This window comes from Cryptomeria japonica, chromosome 8 (assembly GCF_030272615.1).
Source record: "Cryptomeria japonica chromosome 8, Sugi_1.0, whole genome shotgun sequence".
Taxonomy (NCBI): Eukaryota; Viridiplantae; Streptophyta; class Pinopsida; order Cupressales; family Cupressaceae; genus Cryptomeria; species Cryptomeria japonica.
In genome coordinates, this window is record NC_081412.1 from 722,227,708 (window position 1) to 722,242,261 (window position 14,554).

General features: G+C 36.0%; 1 protein-coding gene across 1 annotated transcript in view; it reads left to right on the forward strand.

Annotated features, from left to right (window-relative positions):
- Positions 1 to 13,613, forward strand: part of LOC131074331 (PRA1 family protein A1) — a 31,364-nt gene extending 17,751 nt beyond the window's left edge. Inside the window, exon 8 of the mRNA XM_058010925.2 lies at positions 13,020 to 13,613. The gene's annotated coding sequence lies outside the window, so the exon portion shown is untranslated. The remainder of the gene's footprint in view (positions 1 to 13,019) is intronic.
- Positions 13,614 to 14,554: the final 941 nt, after the last annotated feature.

Consider the following 14,554-nt stretch of genomic DNA (forward strand, 5'->3'; position numbering starts at 1 on the left):
TATACATACAAGGAATAACATATGAAACTTTGAATTACTTAAACATATTTGATGTTGCATTGAATGAACAATGAAAGTTTCGAATATCCAATATTAATATTTTTAAAATGATGAGTACATTCAAAAATGCAATTGGCCAATGGCCCAATGCTTCAAATCATCACTCATCCCCAAAGTCCACACTAAACTCCTCATCACTTGAACTGCTAGACTCCTCAAGCTCAAGATTCTCCAATGCAATACCAACCAACCATGTTTGTGCTACATCTTCATCAACTTGTGCTGGCTCCCTTGGCTCTACATCCTATTAGGTTGCTAGACTCTCCTTGTACATAAGCGTGTTACGATCAATGAGTTGCAAGGGAGCTTCTCTACTCTCCTAGAGGTAAGTTGGTTTGTCTTAACAGAGTGGATGAAATTATAAGTAAACTAGTTTTTCTCAGTAGCAGAAGAACTAGAAACCTAGGAAAACATAGGAATGGCTATTGTGTTAGTCAAAAAACTAGACACATGCATAGTCCACCATAGAATTGGATCCTTCTGTGCCATAGTTTCCTCAGCCACCTTGGCCTATTTTGAATATTCCCTAAGAGTGGCGAAATTTATCTACTCAATATGAATGATGTTGGTTTGTATAGAATCGTACATCTTTTGAATAGCCTTTATGAACCCTGCCTTTACCAAAATATCTTGTCTAGGAATAATTCTGCCCACCCTTTGCATAGTTAGCCGTGTGCAAGGGTGTGTTAAGCTTCTCCCATCAACAATCAATGATTGGCTGAATCCGCTCATTCTAGAATGCTAATGTAGGGTGTTTCTTTTCTACAATGGTCTTCATTTGCTCAAGCATATTGTCAGTGCACTCATACGCCTCTCCAAGGTTAGATGCATTTGCATCCCCATATCTAATAGCTCTAAAAAACTAGACTAATGATGGTAACAATGCATTTTGCATCAGCCCAAAACGTATCACTTTTCATCACATCTGTGATGTCCCTTTACTAAATATATACAAACAGATATGTATCCTGAATTAACAAACAAAAAGGTAAATTAGAAAACAGAGAGATATCTTACCAAAGGAAACTAATCATAAATCACTTCTCAAACGGCGGAATATTTGAAGTTCACAATTAAATGTTAAAAGATTGTAGGGATGATTTATTTTATTAAATGATTTGGAAACAAATGTATGACCAGGTTTGCCCAACCGTCCCATTCTGAGCCCAAAAGTGGTCATTCAACCCTTTTGACCCTGGCAGCAGATTAATCACCCACCAGGGTGGCCTACCCATTATGGCATGGGTCTTATCCCCTTGATTATACCTTGTTCACAATCACACTAAATTATTCTGATATCATTACTTATTATACAGAATGTAATTCTATTATGTTATTTAATGTAATATAATACGATTCTTTGCTTAATGGATTTGAATGCATCCACAGATTAACTATGTGTTTCTGAAGATTTATTATTGATACATTTCAGTTACTAAGTTAACGTAAATCTATATAATATATAAAGACTGCTTTTGACTTTTAATGATTGCAACAGCATTTAAATTATCTCCTCTATCATACGAACTAGTTATTCACATTTCTTGGTTTTTAAGGAGAGCCTGGATCGATTCTCCACTGACTTATTCCTGTTCCCTTTTTCTGGTTGACTATTCTTTTCTCCTTTTTGTATTAACCTTTTTCTCTCCCTTCTTATGGATGCCAAGGGTGGCGTCCTTGAAGGAAGAGTTGCCTTGCTCCCTCTCTAAGGAAACGATTCCCTCAAACAATAAACAACGCCTTAAGCCACAAATCATTTAACTTGTGATAATTAAACAATAAATAGGTATTATGGTTAATGTTGGTATGAATGATATCATTTGTGCATTAGTAATCCATATCGTATCTCTAATTCCAATCGCCTCCTTAACAATGATGATTGTGGTTCTTGCTAATTGCATCATTTAGAACATTTCTCTGTAATTCCTTTCAACAACTATGATATTATTTAGTGGCTTGATACTACGGTCGCTAGTATTGATTACTTGCTGGATTGGCAGCATTATGATATTAATTCATGATACTTGCAATCAATTCCATCGAAAGTGTGTAGCCTCCATGTGGATTATCCTTGCGGGTGGTGACCTTAGACATTACCTCCTATGTGCTTACGTTCGAACAAGATCACATATGAATGCTTGCTCACTTCCTTCATTTATCAAGGGAATAACGTATTCATCCTTGGTCATTGCTGATAATTATAAATCTTGTCACCTTCAACTATATAGAGTTTGGCTACTTAACATATCCAAGTTCTTCATGTTCTATTAGTTCATAATTGTGATACTATATCAATTGTATCTTATTTCCAAATTCTTCTCCATAGGAGACTTCTGAATTTGAGTGGTCTCCCGGAGCTAACTTTTGGATGGGAATTTCAATTTCAATTTCAATTTGGGGTCATGACAACGTCCTTCACTCTCCCCCCTTACTCTGATTTAGAATCAGGCCATCAATTCCACTCTGCTGTCATGACCATTAATTGCAATGACTCTTGCAATTCAAGAATCCTCTCCAAGATAATGAAGTATGATGCATATCTAGTTTCCACAGGTTTTAAAAACTCCTCCTTAGAGAAGGTCCTTAAAAGTGCATGCGAAGAATGGTGGCTACAGCTAAACATATGCACATCTCTAGCATGATAAACCACATCTTTGATCCATATAAGTTTGCTAATTCCTTGAGTGCATTATACATAGCGTGCAAGGCATAATAAGGATTTGACTAGTTATGCCTATAAGCTACCTCAATCAATTTCCTTGCAGCTTTGTGCATATGTTGCATCTGTCAGTACTTGCACCACATTCTGTGGCTCAATCTTTTCAATATCACCTAAGGGTTTGGAACTGAAAATCATCATCCTTGTGGTGCCTTGAACAATCAATAGGCCTAAGGAAGTAAGGACCTTTTGTACATGTGACCATAATGTTGATGAGTGGACAATGCTTGATATTTGTCCACTTAACCGCAATTATGTTGCATCCACCAGTGGCCCAGGTAGCTTTCAATTTCTTGATTAGAACATAATCTTGTGTTCTTATCCAAGGTTGTTGTCCTCAATTTTGTCTTGCTTGGTGGCACATATGATGCTCTTATTCTAATTATTTTTTATATAGCCTCGTTATAATAAGGAGAGCAAGCCACATGGAATGGGATGCCATTAGGAAAGAAGACTTTGCCAATGGCATCAGTTGCCTCATCTTTGTTCTGCACATCTAATAACTCTGCCATCATGTTTGTAGCATCACTAGTGGTCATTCTATGTTTCCCCGTAGGCTCTGTTGTGGTTACCCCTGAACTAGATGGAAAAACATAAGTACAATGAGCTGAAACTTGTGGATCTGACGAATTCCTAGTACTACTATGAGTAGAAGTCCTCAATGGCAAAGTGACAGTTACAAGACTATGGTCACCAACTAAGGTGCAATTCATTTATTTCAGCTCTTTGTTCAAGTGACAATCCTGCACAAACTCCGACAACTTTGTTAGTGACAGTAACGAAGTGTGCATTGACTCTTGTGATGCGGCCTTAAAATTCAAGTAAAAGAAAATGGCATCTCCATAGCCTAGTGTCCCTTGTTGATGACCCAAGTTTTGCTTGCCATTTAGTGCCAAATTATTTGAAGATGACTTCTTATCAAAGGGACCCTCAGAAAAATCCTCTCATAATTTGGAAGGACAATGAAAATGTGCACTGCCAATAGAACTTGTCACCTCACCTCATCTGTTGTTAGTGTTTGTGATTGAAACCCCATAGGCTCTTCCAGATCCTCTATATTGCTAATGCTGAAAGAAGAATTGATAGTGACATCGCAAGAAACGAAATTTATGGTTACCATATATGTCATAATGTCATAAAATAATAAATTATGCATAGGGGTTTTCTCTCTTTTTCTTACTTCAGGTTACATCAAGTGTCGAAGCAGAGGATACACAAAAATATGAAGTTTTGTTCTTCAACCTTAATCAAATAAGTATTCTTGTTTTCTTTTTCTTACTTTAGATTGCACTAAGTGTAGAAATAAAGGATACACAAAAGATGAAATCCTATTTTGACTCATAAATTTTAATTTTTAAATTTCTAATCAAATATTAATGCTAATTTGTAAAAGAAACATTTATAAATAATTTAACATGGAAATTTGAACACTTAAACATTGCTGTTTAAAATAAAATAAAATAAAGTTGATCATAATTCCTTTGTAAAACTAAAATAATAAAATTTAAAATTGAAATTTGTAATAATGTAAATTGTAAACCCCTAGGGCCTAAATTAATTACTAAATTAGTCAACTAAAATTAGTAATTAGTTACTAAATTGAATCATTAAAACAAAGTCGTGAAGGAAGCCTACCTTGAGGCTTGAATAATGCTTTGAGTCCTTTGATTTGATGGTGGATTGATGTCACTCTTCACACTTGCTTTTCCCCTTGGTCTTCCTTGCGCTATTCCTTAATCTTAGTGCCTGCCCTTGCAATTTTTCTCACTCTTGTAGCTTGCTGTTGCAACTTTCAACTTTGTTGTTGAAACATAAGAGTGATTTGGAAAAGGTTTCAATTCTTATTTTTAAGTTATTTGTGAGCGTTTAGGTTTGGGTGCGGCCCATAGGCCATTAGGGCTAGGGTTTGTGGCACACAATTCAAAATCATATTTTGATTTAAAAAGAAACATTTAGTTCATCCTAATGAGGGGGATTCTTGGAAGTCCCCAAGATGGTTGAGAGACCCTTGGTAGCCCCGTAGATGTCTCAGCTTTCAGGGATGTCCCAAAGTCCCCAAGCCATCCCCAAATGAGGGGTTGTCTTAGAAGCATCCTCGGGGCTTGAGGAGACGCTGTGAGAGGTGGGAGGATGTGCCCCTCAATTCCTTGTGTCCCAAAACATCTCTATCCTCAAAATAGGGGGGTTTGGGGGGTGGGATGTGTCCTTGGAGAACATTGGTTATTGTTTAAATTCGTGCCCTAGATCAGTAATCAGATTTGTAACATTTAATCATGCCCTAGTTTATTAATCAGATTTGTATCATTTGATTATGCCCTAGTTTATTAATCAGATTTGTAATTTAGTAAACTATAATCAAGTAAATTCAAGAATGAAACAAGGAACCAAGAGACAAACACAAATACCTTGGGAAAACCTCCAAGGAGGAAAAAACCCAGCATTAAAGACCCACAGGTCAGATTATGTATTCACTCTTATTGCACAAATACAATACTTAGCTTGCATTTCTGAATCTGATCTTTATATATCAGATCTGCCCTTTTGCATGCTTCAAAACTGCACCAAAATGCCCTATATCCTCTTGAATAAGTTCGCCCAATCCTTGGACAAATTTGCACAACCTTCTTTGGTGATTTCGCACCTCTTGTTTGCAGAGCTAATTCGCTGATTTCATGGATGACTGAAATGTGTTTGTATTTGCATTTTAACCTTTATTTATATGAGTCCTTAGCCTTTATTAAATCCAAGTCGGCCTCCCTGTTTTGGTGCCAATTTATTTATTGTGGCGTGGAGTATTTAGGGTGGCGTGGAGGTATAGGGCTGGGCCCAACTTGGGGGCACGTTACCCCTTTAGGATAGGACCCAGTCCTATATGGGTTCGGATGTTGCCTTAAGGCAATCCGAACCCATTTTTACCTAGTTACAAACAACAGTTATAACTAACCCAAATAGGTGAATGGGACCTAAAATTACACAAAATTGGAATGGCTAACCAAGAGCACTGAAAGCAATCAAAACTAAGCATATAATATGTAAAAATTAAATTGAGGAAGAACTTAATAAAAGAGGTGCAAACCTTGGATGTATAACTATTTACAAAACTATGTATTGTTAATGCATGGTAGCTTATGCAAGATAAGATCTTCCTAACCTTCCTTGTTCTGTTATTTATCTACATGCTTCATGTCTGATTTATATTGCATATGATTATCGGATTGTACAAACATTGCTTATCATTATGCTATCGGGCTAACAACCCGATAGCATATTAATGTCAATTGTTAATTGGCATTAATATGCTATCGGGGTATTAACCCAATAGCATATTAAATGCTATAAGTTATCGGGTTAAAAACGCCGATACATACTTGCTATCTGGTGCAGAAACATTGGCACCGATTCACATCTGTTATCGGGCTTAATTACATCGAGCATATTTGTTATCGGGTTTAATAAATACACCGTTTCATTTGGCATTAACATTGATTAAATGCACCGGTTGGATTATATTCATCATGCACTTTGAATATCGGTGTTTATGTGAACCGATTCATTATGTTGATCAGTCATTATATTATGTAATTACAATATGCTATCGGGGGTTTATGAACCGATAATCAGCATTGTGTTAATGGTATAATTGTAAAGGCACCGATCAATGGGTGCATTGATCGGTCATGCCTAAAAGGCATGACCGGTCAATACACCAATTGACCGGTTGCCTAAATGATATATATGCCAATTGAATTCATTTGGAGAAGACATAGAAAAAATTAAATGATCTCTCTCCTTCAGACCTGCAGATAAAAATCAGAATTATTAGACATTGACATAATTTCTCATATCCATATATAGCATTCATAGTTCATAACTTGTTCTTTAATTAAAATTGATATAACTTTACATGTATCTTATAAATTTTTGTGAAAGGAAGGCCCCTTGCTAAGAAGAGACATATCATTGTTTGCAAAACTATGTATCATTAAAAAATCTTGTGAGAAGGCTCCCAACTAAAAAGAGAATTGATAATTAGAACTAGGAAAATTGTTGTCAAGCATTAGGTGATGTATGTCCTTTTGGATAGCTTTTTTATTACACCCCTTAGATGAGAAGGGGTGTCCAAGGAGTAGGTCTGTGGAGATGTTGATAGATTAAAGAGACCAATTGATTTTGGATACTTGCATTGCAATCATCTAGGGAGAGCCAAGGGGAGAACAAAGTTTTGTTAGCAAAAGGCTTTCATCTAGGGAGGGCCAAGGAGACAACACACACTGAGTAACAAATAACTAAGTGTTAGATATCTCTTGACCTAAAACCAAGTCACTAAGGGAACAAAGAGCTATATATGGAGGTTTAATAGTCTTCGTAAGGAAGAGAAAGAAAGAAATAAATTGTATTAATGTCCATGGATGACCAAAAGTAGGTCAATTGTACATTTGTTTGCAATAGAACATTCTAGGAAAAGAAGCTAAGAAAGACCCCACAAAGGGGAAGAACAAAAGAAAAGAAAAATGAAATAAAGGACCACCAACACAAGTGGTCGAGAAACTATACAAATAGCTAGCAAGCTTGAACAAGAACCCTAGAGAGGAAACATTGAGGAAAATTGGAGATCATCAGGTATCACTCTTTGGACTATAAATGATAAAGCCATTGTTGCCATCACCAATTACTATGAAGGGATCAATACAAGATCTAAATACTCATTAGGGAGTACCTAGGGCCTTGATGGTCATGCAGGATGCTCTCCCTAGGATTACATCTAACATCCAAGGCCAAAGTAACCCTTGTAATAGGGAAAAAGCTTTTTATGTGTATCCACCCCTATTGCTTGGGGGGTGGCTAGAGAGGAGAAGATCCATGCTGATTGGCAAAAGCTGAATTGAACTATTGAGAGAAATAGGACCATGCTTTTGAGGAGGACATGCCAAGGCAAAAGTAGTTAGAGGCATCATCTCATAGGTCTATTCATGCTGATAAGAGAAGTAGTAGCAACCAAAGGCCATTTAGAGTTGCTCCTATATGTGTTGGAAGGAGGTGATCAACATGGGGGATCTAGAATCCCAAAGACCTCATGTAAGGGTCTGCACCAAAGGATGAAGACCTCCTAAACATAAAGGGCCAAACACTGTTGGTTTGACTATTTGAAGTAAAGAGATTTTTGTCGGAGTCCCTTTAGAGGCAATAGTATCTCCCTTGGATATCATTATGAATGACGCATTTGAGGATGAAATGCTCTTCAGTCTTTACCTCTTGGAGCGAGCAGAGACAGTAGATCTGGTCAGATTGAGTAATATGGTGATTTGTTTTGATTCATAGTTGGCGGGAATGCACCCTCATTCCCAAGGGAAATCTCAAGCCACATGACCAATGATGATGTAGATAGAGGACAGCATAAAATATCATCCTCCACTTGTAATAAATGCGTAAAAAAGAAAACTTTGTGTTGAGTGGCATAGGAGGGGAGTTTCAGGGGACTTGGATGTATTGCTTGTAGATGTTCCTTCTAGCAGCTATGATGATTGTCTCCCTTTTAGAACAGAACAGCAATTGCTTTTCCTTATTCAACTTGAACAACAGTTCTTTTCTGGTTGTAAATACTTTTCTTTTTGGTTATCATGTGGAAATATTCTGAGTCCTTTTAGGACAACAATGTGTTTTGCTCACTAGAAATCGATTCATTGAGTTATCATGGTTTTGATATTGTCTTGTTTATTCATTCATCTAACGATTGGTTTGTAATTGCTTAGTGGCACATCTTTCATGGGTTATGATTTGTATCTTTTCTAATTCATTTTGAAGGTTGCATGGTGAGTCTACTCCATCTAGCCGAAGAACTTTTTCATCTGACATAGCCTTGGATACTTATTATAATCGTTAGTGCATATGATTTTAGATGTTGATATTATCATTAATAGCCATGTAGCTTGAGCTTAAGGTGATAGTCTCAAATGTTGGGAGGAAGAGTGATTCCTAGACAGCAATGGAAGAGATCAAGACTTTATTAGGATGGCCTGTCATGGATCTTGAATGAATGTATACCATATTTGGTTTGTGTTGAATCGCTATCTCCAGTTTCATTGATGGGTAGACCCACAATGCAAATGCGCAAATGCAACATAAGGCAATCCCTTGATGATATGCCGCACTGAAACTTCTATTAGTGTATCTTTTGTAGTTATTTGAATTCTAATACTCTAGGTTTTTCCTTGGAGTTACTTGTTTGCTATCACATTAGCAGTTCCTTATGGTTCTTGGTGACTATTTTAAGATAGGGTTCTTGAGATTTTATACAGAACTAAGGGAGTATATCATTGGTAGTATTTATTGGAATAATATATCTGGCATGCAAATTGCACCACATCAACTTTGTGGATTTGCTGCACTGTTGACTCGACTTTTACATTTGCAATTGCATGCCAGACAGATAATGCAATGCTGCATATTTGTACACTCAATTTGAGAATGAGTTGAGTATTCTATTGGCACCAAGGATAGATGTGCGACAAAGTTATAAATAACATTGATATAAGGACAATCACCATTTTAAATTTAGCTATAATCAAATAATGACAATAAATATCATTTAGTCATTTGATCATATGCATCTAATGATCATGCCTTAGCTCAGTTGGTGAACTGTTCTAATTAAGGAGTTTATAATAATATTAACAAAATGAAAGCAATATATTTAAATGTGATTCAAAATATATGCTTTAAATTTTAATATATATTTTTTGAACAATCAGTTGTGGATTTTAGAGAGTCCCATAGCCAAAGATAAAAACTATCACAACTAGGCATTTAAACCACAAGTGAAAGGAATAAAACCAAACTCCATAGCTAGGCTGGGAGACAAAGTGAAAGGACTAACTCACACATGGCTAGATAGCTTGTCTAGATTTCTCGTGAGATTTAAGGACCTTTTTCAGAGGCATTTTCCAGAAGGCTTTCAACTTGAAATAGTAGAGAAGACACCACCATCTGAGTCGTCCTCAACAACAGAGGACAATTCTGCCCCATAGGATTCCCTTATTAGAGGAGTCTAAGCCACCAATGCAGAAACATGAAAAATCTCCTTATCATGAAAACATGATGGAGAAGTGTAGTGACTAGAGTTGAGGAAGGAACAACGACAAAAGAAGAGACGACTAGAAAATAAGACATTGTTAACATTGACATACCAACATGGCACATAGTATGATCTTAAATGACATAATCTGAATGAACTTTGTTGGACATATTGTCATTGATGTTAAAGGTGGCAAGATTGTTGTCATCAATGTGGAAGGAAATCATTGCTATATTGATAGAAATATCATCATTGATGCCAAAGCTATGCAGAACATATTGTCAATGAAGGACAAAGGCCAAGGACCAGTAATTGATATATATATTAACCAAGTATTGACATTTATGCAAGACAAGTTAAGTTTATGCTGGCATGACTTTAATGTTTAAGTTTCTTTGTTCATATGTCGGCCGACCAAATCTTGGTACGTTTTCCAAGACATCCTACATGCTGGCCAACTTCTTGTGGTTATGTAAGACAAATACTCTTTGCTGTCCAACCACTTAGACATGTGATATCATGAAGAACAAATATAAGTAGAGATGAAAATGCCCAAGGAAGATAATGAAGAATATTAAAAAGAGCAGCAATGATATCATGAAGAGCGAATATGAGGAAGCAGTGATTATTTAATGAGTAGTAATGCCTAAGTATAAAGAAAATTATAATTGCCATGTTAATTGGTTGATGTCAATAAGGAGAGCAGCAAATAATGAATATAACCACACATTGCCTTTTGGAATATGGAGTCGTACCACACATTGCTCATAAACATTTGCTTGAGAGAAGGTAGTGACCCTATAATGCTCTGCAAACTTGTAAAGTGATAAGTTTTGTGGAAAATTATGTCACCCATAAGCTCCTTGCCTTTTGGTATAGGTATATATTGTGATCTAGTGTTTTCAACCACACTTCTGATCGATTCCATTTTCCCAATGTCCCCACCTAAAAGATATAGGCAATGGGCAATACAAGGTGGTGTAATACTTTATTTCACCTCTTTTAATAAGTTTACTTAGGTAATTTGTTTCATTCTTTGGAAACTAATAATATATGAGTAGTTTTCGATTGAAGTCAAGTACGTGCCAACTTTGCCTCATCATTTCTTGATTGACGGCAATGCCACCTCTGCCTCATCAAGTGCCACCGCTGTCTCTACTTGTTATCTCCTCTCTTCAGTGAACTGAAATCCTATTGGACATTTGAATCCGGCCATGCAAAAGTCTATAAATATGTATATTTTCTTTTGAGGAATAAAATGATCAAGCAATGAGAATGTCAATTTCTATTCATTTGTGTTGTTCAATTTCAGCATTAGAATAGAAATTCTCGTAGTAATTATTTTGATTGCTAAAGCTCTTGGGAAGAGGTTTTAAGGTATATTCTAAAATCTTACATGTTATTAGAGCAAATCTGTACCAAATACTACAAAGGGGTCCAACAAATGGTGGGATGCCTCTCCTATATATGTCTCATCGTGGCTACATATGTGGTTGTGTTTTCTATGACAATTTTGAACTATTTTCCTCATCCCAGCTTCCTGGATTACCTTGTCTGACAGATTGCACGGTATTTCTGCATTCGTGATTTCATGTGAGGCCTTTCTAAACTTTAAATACACCAACATAGCATGTGAATTTACTAAGAAATTATTGGGATCCTGTTCTTGCCATCTGTCCACCCATTTAATAAAATGTTGGAATCCTTTTTCTGCATTATTGCCCTTTGATCTTTCTACTATTAGCCATGTTTTTTTATATGGGCCATCAAATTTATGTGTAGTGGGTGTCTTATACCATGCATTGGCGATGGTTTATGCATTTACCAATGCATCTCAATATGGGCTGCTTGTGACATTAAATGGTATGATAGTTTATTACTATGCAGTTACCATCCTCACCTAATTATGCTTTTCTTGGTTCCAAAGTAGCACCTCCAACGAGGGTTTTGTGTTTGGAACAATGTGAGGAATAAATAAATTAGGTGAGGAATTTAGACAGTTTGAACTATCTTTAGTGTGAGTGGAGGAATGCTGAACCTGCATTTCAAGAAGAGAATGTCTAGATGAATCAGGGGTGCCTGCAAAACTCATCATTGATGCTGCTGTCTTGTCCTTTTACCTTTCAATTTCCTTCTTATAGCTAGAAAGTACGACATTCATCTTCTTTTCACTTCTTCCTCCACTAGGCTACACAACTGGACATCTTAGCCAGCAATTTAAGCAAGTTGACACTTAAATTAATGGATACCTCCTCTTATATTAAACCCATCACAATCGTTGTACTATGCTTCCATGCAGGGCCCCGCTGCTGGTGTCTTGTAATGCACATTATAGGATCTAGACATAAAAATACTTAAAAATCAATGGTATGACAGCAGGGTTTTCATTCTTTTGATTTTGAAAGTTAGAAAGAGAAAAGAAAACAAATACCTTTCCAAATGCATTTCAGTTGTTGATAAATCTGTCAAATTGCACTCCTAGTTAGTTGACAATCAATTCACACCACTGAGATTGTAATCGTTGAAAATGAATGGCATAAAACACAAAAATCAGGGTTTTATCAAGGGTCTGATCTTTTAATTTGTTAGGCATGTCTGCAGTGACAACTTGCCAGCAAACTCATGTTTTTTGTAGAACTGGTGTGCGGGTCATCTGTGAATCACCTGGGCTGCAATATTTTCTTGTGAGCTTGGCAAGAATATGCTTAAAATTAACTTTTAAAGTATTTATGGTCATATTAATACAATTAATCTTGTGGCGATGTAGCAGTTTCTAGATGCATGTTGCAGCTTTTTTTTTTTATCTAGTATCAAATACCAAGCAGTATAGAAGATTACTTGGTTTTTGCTGTATTAATGTCAGTAGCATGATAATTCAACATATAGAAAGAACACTCCCCTAATTGTGACATAGTTATCCTTGTGACATTTTATTGTTCGGGTGAAATGTTGGGAGAATTGTTATTTGTTATCTAAGAGATCTAGATAATCAATTTTAAGATATTTAATACCTGCTTCTACTATGTTGTGGGTTTATTTTTTGTACTTCATCCAATTTCTCAATTGCAATTTGGTTCTCGGAAGAGTAGAGATTTAATTTAGTTTTCTAGATTTGTTATCATATAAGGAAGAAAACCTGAATGGTCTCTGTTCAATGTTTTGTAACAGGGCTCAATATCAGCTTTAGAGGAATGATCTTTAATGTTTTTTCCAGCGCTCAATATCAGCTGCAGTCCCACTGGAATTGAAATATATAGTGATAAGGGCTCTATGGTTTCTAAATGGAAAGTGCAGCAACTGCATAAATCTTAAGATCTCTCACAAGCGAATCTTGTAATACTATTGTAAACAAAATTTGGATGGGATATGCAGATCTTGCTTTTTCTTTCATTTCTAGTGTCTTAATTAATCATTTGAAACTAGTTGCAGCAATCCTGGTTCGTGGCCAGGCAAGCGGATTGTAAATTTTACACTCTAATTTACAAGTAGCACTATTTTTATAAGACTTGATCAAGGGTTCTGAGGTTATTGATCCTAGCATTTAATATAGTATTGTTCTGCTTTCTGCATTTGATGTTGGTAAATCTATCATACCATATACGGTGAATATTTTCTGCCTCTGACTAATGGTCACGAAATGTATGTTGTTACTACATTGCTCTGACAAAACAAATCTGAGTAAATTCATAGCAGAATTTTAACATCTCTACTTACAGCAGAGATGCTTTTATATATGATTTATGTATGATTTAAGTTTCAATATATTAGTTGTGTTCAATTGATATTTCAAAAAGAGAATATATTTTATTGTAAATGAATTTGGTAGTAATGTCTGCCTTTAACTGGTGTTAACGTGTGGAGAAGTTAGCACACTTGTATGCTAATGTTTTGAAGTGCAAGATTAATCAGCTGTTCGTGCCTTCTTGAGGTTTTCTTTTTGCAATTTGTCAACTCCAGAAGAGAATCTGCTTTGTGGTTCCAATGTTCAGATGGTACAAGAAGAAATTCTCAGAATGTATCTCACAATTGTTTCACAACTTTCCAACTCGAGAATTTGAGCTTGGGACTGGAAAAGTTGTGTTTACAAATAATCATTTTGCATGCGTTTTCACATAGTATATATGCTCTGAAATTTAATTGCGACATTCCTGGAAGGCCTTTTTATTGGTGTAATCTGCATGGAAAATGTGGTCATAACCTTCTAGCAAATCTTGTCGGTTCCTTATCGATCGCTAGTAATAAACATTATGTTTACGTGAGACCTAGACCAATTGGAGGTATGTGTGTAAATATATTGGGGCCAAAAATACCATGCTCATGAGTATTAGTCTCAACTGAAAAATAAATAAATAGAGGCATGCTATCAGATCAAAATATTTGGAGTTTCTTGCTTATCATGATTTGATTTGCAATTGGGATTGTTGCAATAGTTATCTTCCTTAAGTCTCGGGAACCTCTCGAATTATTGAATGAACTCACGTCACCCCCAGGGAATTAAAACTTACTAGTTTAAGATTTGTTGGATAATTCTAGGACTATTAACCTCATCTAACTTCTCGAGTTGGCATGCATTTATGCATCTCATTATCTTGTTTTCGTTTCTAATTTCAACCCGTAAAATTGTGGAAGTTTTCACTGATTGTTAAATTATCATTGCTTTGTTGCCTGCATACCTTACCTCCTATTATCAACAGTCTGAACTT